The 10,679-nt window shown below is 47.7% G+C and overlaps 3 protein-coding genes across 7 annotated transcripts in view; 2 read left to right on the top strand and 1 right to left on the bottom strand.

The window, feature by feature from the left end:
• The window catches only part of LOC102936186 (butyrophilin-like protein 2), a 1,677,894-nt gene that overhangs the window by 943,927 nt on the left and 723,288 nt on the right, over window positions 1-10,679 (bottom strand).
• The window catches only part of LOC114020220 (butyrophilin subfamily 1 member A1), a 1,361,724-nt gene that overhangs the window by 719,682 nt on the left and 631,363 nt on the right, over window positions 1-10,679 (top strand).
• LOC102934811 (zinc finger protein 585A) overlaps window positions 1-10,679 on the top strand; it is an 87,019-nt gene that overhangs the window by 27,355 nt on the left and 48,985 nt on the right. The window lies entirely within an intron of this gene.

The following is a 10,679-nucleotide window of genomic DNA, read 5'->3' on the forward strand; positions in this document are numbered from 1 at the left end:
CTTGTTGTAGACTCTGTCTAACTTCCCATAGAGATAAAACTCTCTGCAATCTGGTGCCCCTCTCCCTGATCCCAGTACAAATGAGGAAGAGTTCGACTGGGTTTCCGGGGTCATTATCTTCTCCCTCACCCTGGTGTAAACCAGAAGTAATCCCACTGGAACCCTATGAACTGTCTACACCAGTGTGAAGTTGTTGTGAGAGGAAAACCAGACAATGGGCCTTTAAGTGTGTTAGCAGGAACAATACTCACACATAGAGAGTGGTATTGTCACCCCAACGCTTCAAAAATCATGAGTCAGACCCCCCAAAATCGTGATATTGGCTGAAAAATCACACCATTCTTACAAAAGACGAAATCACAATTTCTTTTTAAGCCCACCTGTTTTTTGATCTCCTCCTGCCTACTCCCAGTGTAGTGTGACTAGCACGGCACTGCCCACCCGTGCATATTTATGGAAAGGAAGTGGATTTTGGCTCCTGCTGCAGGAGTTCTCACAATAATGCAAAGATCTCGGACCTTTATGCAATTATGGAGCAGGGCCTGCAGGTGCCACTTCCTATCTCTTGCCCGCCCAGGCCATTGCAGTAACCTGTTCCCATAGCTGCTAAAGTTTGTGCAGCTCCATGCAGGACATTTTGCACCCTTGTGAAAGTCACTAGTTTCCCCTAAATGGTCCCTGGCCACCGGTTGTGAGAGGGACAACCACAGGAGGAACATTGAAGACTCACTCATGGATGAGGAAACTTTTCTCCCCCTCAAAAAGTTGAGGCATGCCCCATACCTTTTGTGGCCCTTCTAATGCCTCCGATCCTGCCGATCTCCGGCACGAAGCCCTGACTCAGGAGTGGGGGATGCAGAGGAAGATGATGGACTCTTCACGCTGCCTTGCTCCTGGTCCGGAGCAGTAGCAGTGCCCGGAGCAGCCCTACCATCTGCCTCGTTCTATCTCAGACACATGGAAATAAATTGGTTAGTCTCTAAGGTGCCCCAAGTACTCCTTTTCTTCTTGAAATCAATGGGGCCATTAGCAGTGCAGTAGTACAATGAAACGTGTAAGATTTTGCAGGATTGGGAATTTAGTTTGCTCGGCTTGGGGGTTTCTCTCTACTGATATTCGGTCTGTTCCTCACACCACAACTTTCCCCAGTTTCCTTCTTCTCTGACTGCAAAGTAAGTGTTTCTATGGATACCAAGATTATTTTTAATACGGTAGCAGCTAGAAGCTGCACCCAAGACCGAAGCTCTATTGTGCTCAGCGTGGTACTCTATATACAGAGCATGAGAGACAGCGCCTAAGGGACAGAGCTTCTTGTCTAAATACACAAAACAGACAAAGTCATGATTCTGTAGGTAACGGGAGCGTCTCCATGATTAAAGCCAGGTGCTTAAAGTAGGTTTTCAACTTCCGACATGTAAGAGAAATACATAAAGCATGGGGCCATGTTCCCAGCTGGTGTAAATCAGCCTAGATCCGGCAAAGTCAACACAGCTTTGCTAAGTGACAGCCACTGAGATTCTGGCCATGGTTTCTGCCCTGGAATCACAGTGTGATTAAGTGATTAGCTCCATTGTTGTAGCTGGAAATGGCTATTCTCTGTGATTTAGCTTCCTCAGGTATGTGCTCCCTGGCAGCCAGATGCTGCATCCTTGCCCTTTGAACTGGGATCGCCCCCAAAATAAAGTCACACAGTCCTGTGTCTCCAGCTTTTTCCCTTTAGATCCCACCTTTTAGACCATGTGCATGCTGAGAGAAAAGAGGTTTTTTCTAACTAATGACAGGTTTCAGAGTAACAGCCGTGTTAGTCTGTATTCGCTCACGAAAGCTTATGCTCAAATAAATTGGTTAGTCTCTAAGGTGCCACAAGTACTCCTTTTCTTTTTTCTAACTAAGGGTCCCCAAACATGAGAAACAGATCTTGTACAAGCCTGCTGGAGACAAGGTAAGTCACAGCTTCACCTTGTTGTACCTGATTGAGATGCACCCCACCCCATAGTGTTCCTCTCTACCAGTTACACTGAGGTGAAACTACCACTTGCATTGTCTACACCAGGGTTGATCAATAGGCGGGCCAGGGGACAAATCTGGATCTCCAGACACTTTTGAACAGACTGCAAAATCTTTTATTATCATTATTGTTTTTATTGTTGTATTGTTTTCTCTGGAATCTGGATCTTGAATATACCTTGACCAAGAAATTAGGACCCTGACAAAAAAAAAAAAAAATTGTCCCTGATCTACAGTATGAGTTTACAATAAGAGAAAGAGAACCTACATCCTAGTGCAGACAAATCCTCAGAGACCGTCTCTTGGAGCAGGTTTCGCCCTTTACACCTCCATGACCACCACAGTTATTGCTGATGAGCAGGAGAAATGCAAAATATTTCCTATGTCTTTACCCAGCTTTGAATACATTTCATACACACGGGAACCAAGCTAAAGAGTCAGCGCTCTACGGCACGCAGCTGAGGAATTCCTGATTTACGTGGCTACAGCCAGCACAAGAGACAGAGCACAGGCTAGCCAGTGACATGTCAGAGTAAAACCCCAGCTCTCATCAGAGGGACATGCCGGCCTATTCCCCACTGTTGTTGTGTTCTGCTGAACATCTAAGTTCCTAACTCCCCTCCCCAGGGAGAAGCAGAATTATGGTCACGCCCTGGGTGATGACCAGGTGCAGCTTGTGTGCTGGTAACAAGCTGTGGCCTGTTTGCTCTTGGTTGATTCTCACTTGAGCTCATCGGTATTTTCTCCTGTCATCACCCTGAAAGTGAAAAGGTCTATAACTCTCTAATCACACCCGCAGCATGTTGGATCATATTAAAGAAGTTCTGTATTAAAATCACAAATGAGTTTGACTCCCCATAGTTTAAAATCCAGGGTATTACTCATTAAGAGGTCTCTTGGTTTTTGGTACTGTTTCTCTCCCTCTACGTGTGAAACTTGCAAGCTGCTAATTGCGTTAGTACATTCTAAGACAGAGTCTGTTCTCAAAGCAATTCACACAGAGACAGACTCAAAGCAATACTCTGTAACAACAGAAACAGCACCCAGAGACTCCCCACCCTTTTGTTGTATTGACAATTGTGATTAAAATAGAGATAGAGGATGTATGTGGATGGATGCTTGGTGTGGATAATAACTGAATGATCAGGGAGGTGCCAGCCTAAGAATGCAGTGTCCATCGGCTGAAGAAGGTGTCAAGTGGAAATAACGAGAGGACCCCGGGAGGGCAGACTGGAATTCACCCAACAGCCTCAAGAATTGGAGAACCAAAGAACAAGATAACATCTGGCAGCACGGAGCTGTCAGGAATGTGCTATCTGCTGATTTACTCAGCAACAGCATGATGAAGCAATTCCCATAGACTGGCATAGGAAGAAATTCCTATAAAAATGGACTCTAGAAAGTGAGAATTTTGGGGGTCTGATTCTGTAAACCAACTTCCAGAAGCATCAGATGAGCATCTGACAAGGCCCTGCTCCCTCCTCATGTCCAGGCCACCTGGCCAGTGGCTTGGCATGAGCAACTCTAAGGCTGGTAACTATGATAACAACCTTGCAGAACCTGTGTGTGTGTCTTTGTATGAATGAATGTGTGAAGAAATATGAGATTGAATGGAATGTTATAGCTATTAATAACTGCTTACTATGATTCTTTCTGTATTCACAATAAAAGTGGTATTTTGCCTTTTCCCCTTTAGTAAGATCCTGCTGGTTTTTATTTTATTTGTATAACAAGAACCCCTGAATTCATGCCCTGCACACTAGTGTAATAATATTTGCACCAACATGCCTTTAAGTGTGTCAGTGAAAAGCTCAAACAACGAGGAGTCCTTGTGGCACCTTGGAGACTAACAAATTGATTTGGGCATAAGCTTTTGTGCGCTAGAACTCACTTCATCAGATGCATGGAGTGGAAAATATAGGAGAAGGTATATATGTACTTGTGGGGTTGGGGGTTTAAATTGCGACAGACACAAAGAAGGGGGCCCGATTAAATAAATTTGAGAACCACTGCTCTACGCTATTATGGTCACCACTTTTATAAAATGAAGATAAAACTTCTACAAAGTCTGCCTTGTGAGGAATCATATGAAAAGTCATTGTCTGCTGAACATTATTGTTCTGTTAAAATGTATGTATTAACATTGGGTATGGAGTTATGAGATTTTGCTACATGTTTGTTACTGAAACATGCCGTAAAGCTGAAAAACGCCCTCAGAGCCAGGTGCTCTGTAAATCTGAAAGACTAGCTCCTCAGAGCCAGGTGCTAAGTGTCCATTGATTGCTTAGCCGGCCATTCACCAGCAGGGGAGTTGTGAATAAGAAATGTACTGGTTTCAGAGTGGTAGCCGTGTTAGTCTGTATCAGCAAAAAAGAACGAGGAGTACTTGTGGCACCTTAGAGAGTAACAAATTTATTTGGGCATAAGCTTTCGTGGGCTAAAACCCACTTCATCGGATGCATGCAGTGGAAAATACAGTAGGAAGATCGATAGATAGATATACAGAGAACATGAAAAAAATGGGTGTTGCCATACCAACTCTAACGAGACTAATTGATTAAGGTGGGCTATTGTCAGCAGAAGAAAAAAAGCTTTTGTAGTGCTAATCAGGATGGCCCATTTCCAACAGTTGACAAGAAGGTGTGAGTGACAGTAGGGGAAAAATTAGCATGGGGAAATAGTTTTTAGTTTGCCTAATGACTCGTCCACTCCCAGTCTTTATTCAAGCCTAATTTAATGGTGTCCAGTTTGCAAATGAATTCCAGTTCTGCAGTTTCTCATTGGATTCTGTTTTTGAAGTTTTTTGTGGAAAAATCTGCAAAAAGAAAAGGAGTACTTGTGGCACCTTAGAGACTAACCAATTTATTTGAGCATAAGCTTTCGTGAGCTCGAAAGCTTATGCTCAAATAAATTGGTTAGTCTCTAAGGTGCCACAAGTACTCCTTTTCTTTTTGCGAGTACAGACTAACACGGCTGTTACTCTGAAACCTGTGGAAAAATTGTGACTTTTAGGTCTGTGATTGAGTGTTCAGGGAGATTGAAGTGTTCTCTGACTGGTTTTTGAATGTTATAATTCTTGAGATCTGATTTGTGTCTATTTATTCTTTTGCATAGAGACTGTCCGGTTTGGCCAATGTACATGGTAGAGGGGCATTGCTGGCACATGATGGCATATATCACATTGGTAGATGTGCAGGTAAACAAGCCCCTGATGGTGTGTCTGATGTGATTAGGTGCTATGATGGTGTCCCTTGAATAGGTATGTGGACAGAGTTGGCAACGGGCTTTGTTGCAAGGATAGGTTCCTGGGTGAGTGTTTTTGTTGTGTGGTGTGTGGTTGCTGCTGAGTATTTGCTTCAAGTTGGGTGGGAAAAGCTGTTTGCTTCACATCTTACTTAGGTTGATAAAATGTAGGATTTAAAAAGCATGTTGACCATTTATTTTTGTTGTAACCAAATTGGACCTTTTACACCTTTATCGCTTGTGACCACTTAAAATCTACCTTTCTCTCATTAGTAAACTTGTTTTATTGTTTTATTCAAACCAGTGTGTTTTCGTCGAAGTGTTTCGGGAATTTCACTTCAGATAACAAGGCTGTTGCCTGACCAGCATCCTTTGTGGGGAGGACAAACGAATTAAAGAGCTTGGACAGCACAGCGCACAGACGGGGCAGTACAAGACTCACATTTCTGGGGTGCAAGGCCGGGACTAGTGAACTGGTTTATGTTGCTCTGTAGTTTACTTCATGAGTGGCTGGCTAGTGGCACTCAGTCCTGTATAGCTGGGAGTGGCTTTGAAGGCTGGTGGCTGTGTGGGAGAAGAGCCTGAAGGGGTTTGTTGTTCGAAGGGGGAAACTGTGTGAAAGATGCCCTGGATGGAGAACTAAGCAGTTCAACAGACTGTACCCTGGGGTGTCTCACGCCCCCTGTCTCCTGGGGCCCAGCATGGCACCATTGGGCTCTCATCATCCTGCTGCTGAAAGACGACCTGAGCAGGGCTAGAGAGGGGGACCAGCCGACATCCTCTATTCCACAAGCTTCGGCTAAATCCTGAACCACCCCTGGCATGTGACTTGGGGTTGTGCTGTCACCCTTCCCCTCACGCACCATTTTCCTTCCCCACCTTAGTTCTGCTCTCTCGTCTCTCTCCCTCTGCCTTGTGTCTCCTGCACGTCTGGCTCAGCCCGTCCAGACATCGCCACCTCTTCTTCAGCCGTGCTTGTAGCCTGTGACCAGAAACGCTGCAGCACGGTGGGTTTCAGAGTAACAGCCCTGTTAGTCTGTATTCGCAAAAAGAAAAGGAGGACTTGTGGCACCTTAGAGACTAACCAATTTATTTGAGCATGAGCTTTTGCTTAAAAGCTCATGCTCAAATAAACTGGTTAGTCGCTAAGGTGCCACAAGTCCTCCTTTTCTTTTTGCAGCATGGTGCGTTGATCGCTAGGACCCAGGAGCAGCTGTGGGGCGGCTCTGGGGGGAGGATCGCGGGGATCAGGCCCGGCCCAGGAAGTGACTCGTAGCCGCTGCGGGGACTCCGGCTCCCAGGCTCCCGGCGAGATCCCCGAGCCCCGGCGGCTGGTGCTGGGAGCCCGGAGCCCGGGCTGCAGCCGGGAGAGCGGAACCTCCAGCCGGGCCCTTCCCGCTGCTCCCCGGGAGCCTCTCCCAGCGCAGAGCCCCCAGCCCGGCCAGGGCCCCTTCCCGGCCCGGCCCTGCCCCGGGGGCCCCGCTCGGAGGGAAGGTAAGAGAGACCCGCCCCCCCCGTCACCCCCGGGCTGCAGGGGGCAGAGGATAAAGAGATGCAGGGGGACCTGTGGGCAGGACGGGAGAAGGGGGCGGGAGGAGGCGGGTGATGGGGATGCGGGGGGGCAGGATGGGACGGGGGAGGGGCAGGGATGATGGGGCGATGCAGGGGGAGGGGGGATGTGGGGTGGCTGGAGGGAAACTGTGAAAGCAAGCGCAGACTGGCTGGGGGAGGGGAGAGCCTGGGGCAGGGAGCAGGCGGGGGGAGCCGGGGGGAGACACAAGGCAGCTCCCCCGCCCCATGGGGTAGGAGAGGGTGAGGGGCTGCCCCTCCCAGCAGCCAGCCAGATTTCTTTTCCTGGATCTGGTCAAACAAACTCTTGAGGTTTTTTTGCTGACAGGCTCACCAAATCTAATTCTGACATTAAAAAAAGAGCATCAGATAAATATTAGACCCACTCAGTTCTAATACAAACATGTTCTCAAACCTTGTGTCAAGTCAGGTAAGGGACACCGGTTAGGTTTTGGAATTTTTAGTAACTCTTGAATACAACAATTGAAACAATTGTAGAAAAATCTAGATTTCTTCCTATCCCCGTTTTTTGCCGTTCACCAAGTTTGGAATAGATCATTTAACGTTCGGAACCATCCTCCTGGGGCAAGACCCCGTGAGTTTATACGGCAGGTGCCTGGGGCTCTAGGGGTGTTACCCCACTACAAATAATAACTTGAAGCTGACTCTAAACAGGAGTGAAACTGGCACTTTTAAGTCCCTTTCCCAGTATTGCCAACTCCAAATGTTCGAAATAGTGAGACTGGCTTTAAAAATAATAGATTTGGAGTTTTTTATTTGCCTTCTGCTTTTTGAGCCTTTCGGGTGAACTGAGGTCTCATTTTGAAGCTTTCTCCACAGCCACAAGGGCGAGAAACTTCATTTTTTTTTTTTTTAAGAAGGAAGGCTGAAATCATCACACCTCCACCTGACTCCAGGAGCTGGGGCTTTAAGGAAAAGAATCATTCTCCTGAGGCTCATGAGAAAATCATGAGAGTTGGCAATGCTGCTTTCGCTTTTGGTTAAAGGCTAGTTACTTTCCAGAAAGCTTTTCAACACGACAGTACAGTGACTGAGTTGCAGTTCTCACAGGAGAATATTTAAAACCAAACACCCTGATAATTCCAGATTTTAAAGCTGAGGGGGAAAAAATGAGACTTCTGAGGTGTATCAAGGCCAAGGCAGGCAGGAAAGGAAAATAAAGAGGCCCAGGAGCTCTGGGCAGCTCTTCCTCTTGAAAGGAAGTTGGAGGGTCAAATCTAGTCCTTAATCCAGTAAAACATCCCCTCCACTCATCGATCTTAACGTGTGCTGAATAACTATGCACTTCCTACTTAAATAGCAGAGTCATCTTATCCAGGGCTACACATTTCATACACACTGGCTCAGGGATCGTATTTACTGGCATATTCTGAACTGTGCTGAGCGCACAGATGGTGCCCAGGGAATAATACAAATCATGACAAGCATCTACTTTATGGACTCTGAGGATGCAATTTCTGTTCTTTATTCTGCAATTGGCCTGGATCCAGCTGCAACCCTAAGAATCTGAGGCATGAACACACCTGATATTCCTACGACCCTTTCTCATTCCTTCCTTTTCTCTATCTCGGAACAAAAAATGACAAAACAGAATGGTTTCCAGTTAAAATGTAAAAATGCACAGCAGCCGTTCCTCTACAACCTAGCCTGGGGCAGAACCTGCCACCCCTTTGGGACCCAATGATCTTCTTTCCTCTTTCTTCCTTCATCCTTCCTGACCTCTGTGCTCCTTTGCATGCTGTCAAGCTGGATGTCCTTCCCAACCACCTGTGACCCGTTGCTGGAGTCTCAGAGAAACAGCTGCCCTGTTTTGCTCCCATCTTTTCCTGCAGCATGCCGCAGAGAGATAGGCTGGGCCAGTGGATAGGGAGCTGGCCCTGGGAGACCTGGGTTCTACCCCCCATGCACTTCCTGTATGACCTCAGGCCAGTGCCTTAGGGACTGAATTTGAAAGTTTTTTAAAAAGAAAAGGAGTACTTGTGGCACCTTAGAGACTAACCAATTTATTTGAGCATAAGTTTTCGTGAGCTATAGCTCACTTCATCGGATGCATATGCTCAGATAAATTGGTTAGTCTCTAAGGTGCCACAAGTCCTCCTTTTCTTTTTGTGAATACAGACTAACACAGCTGCTACTCTGAAAGTTTTTTAGGCACCCAAAGGTGCAGCTAGGCATCTAGTGGGGTTTACAAAGCACCTGACCTTCTAGGCACTTTTGAAAATCGCATTAGGTGCCTAAACACCTTTGAAAATCTGGCCTTTAGTCTGTGTGTGCCTCAGTGTCCCATCTGTTCAATGGGGACAACAGCACTGCTCTGCCTCGCCGAGGGGCTGTGAGGCGGTTTGACCTTGTGAGGTGCTCAGGCACTGTGGTGACGGGGCCCCATAACTACCACAGGTCGAGTGGGAACCTCTCTATACCACTGCTAGCCCTTCCCTGGGTTTTGACCCCTTCTTTTCACCTATGCCCCCAAATCACCCCCTTTTCTGAATGTAGCCTTTACTCCCGGGGGGAATTCTGGGCCGCTGCGCAAGGCAGAATTTTTGGGAAACTAAATGTTGTGCGTGCAGAATTTCCTTCCTTCCACAGAGCCCAGCTCACACAGAGAAGTCACTGCTGGGTGGTGGGAGAGGGAGCTAGAGGGTTCCTGACAGCTGCAGTTCCCAGCATGTCCTGAGGGAAGGAGCGGGAGGTGCTCAGGGTTCCCAGTGCAAGCCTGTGACCGAGCATCCAGCTGTTTTTCCCTCTGGATCCCAGGGCTGGGGAGGGGAGGTACCTGTGCAAGGGGGGGCCCTGTGGCTGGGCTTTGGGGGTGTGGGGATGCAGGTATCTGGGCAAGGGGGGGCCCCGTGGCGTAATTATGTCTTGTTATTTTGACAAATAACATTTGCAGAATTTTACAAAATTGTTTGCAGACTTTTTAATTTTTTGGAGCAAAATGACCCCAGGAGTAAACCTTGGCACAGAGACCTTGGCTGTATTTCTTCTGAGTCCTCCACATTCTTTCTTAAAACACTCCCCCCCTTCCCCCCCACTTCCTGAAAAGGGATTCCTGTTTTACAGGCAATTACCAGCACTTTCTTATGTTAATCACCCTGCCTCTGTTTGTCAACACAATACTGACTCTCTGCAGAACTCACATTCCGCACTGACTAAGAGCTCCACCTGGGACCACAGCACCTGCATGAAACTCCTTGGGGGGTGGGCTGGGTCCTGCAATTGGCCCCCCTGCCCTCACGGCTCAGAAGCTCCAAGGCAAATATGCACAGGCCACCCCCTCCCTTCCCGCATACCCACACCCTGCTCCCACCTTCTTATTTGATTTTTAATAAAAGACAAACTCATGACCTTTGGGGGTCTATTTCCTGACTGTTCAGGGTTGCCCGGGCTGCCCCAGGCCCTGGGCTGATTTCTGTACAGGATTCAGATCTCAGCCACACCCGGTGTCAGACCAGAGTCACTGCTGGGTATGGCAGGGGGTGAGTGCGGATGGGCCAATGGGATCAGCCTCCACCTGCCTGTCCCTTGGGGGCTGCAGGGTAGACCAGGGCAGCTCATTCATCAGGTGATGCCACCAGAGGGCTCCAGTTCTGGCTAAGGGAGAAGAAGAGGCTACTGTGTGTCTCCCTGCTCACGTTATTATAGCCCTGGAGTGCAGCTCCCCGGATCAGAAGCTGCTGCCCCCTGCATTTAGATCTGGGAGCTCAGACTGAGAAGCTGCTTCTTACCCAGCAGAGAAGAGACCTTTGTTAAAGCCCCTCTGTGCCCAGCCAGGGTGCGGACTTTCTCCAGTGGCTGGAACCAGCCCCTGGGGCTCTGTTGACCCCAGCTTCTGAGTT

The sequence above is a fragment of the Chelonia mydas genome, chromosome 14 (assembly GCF_015237465.2).
Source record: "Chelonia mydas isolate rCheMyd1 chromosome 14, rCheMyd1.pri.v2, whole genome shotgun sequence".
Classification (NCBI taxonomy): domain Eukaryota; kingdom Metazoa; phylum Chordata; order Testudines; family Cheloniidae; genus Chelonia; species Chelonia mydas.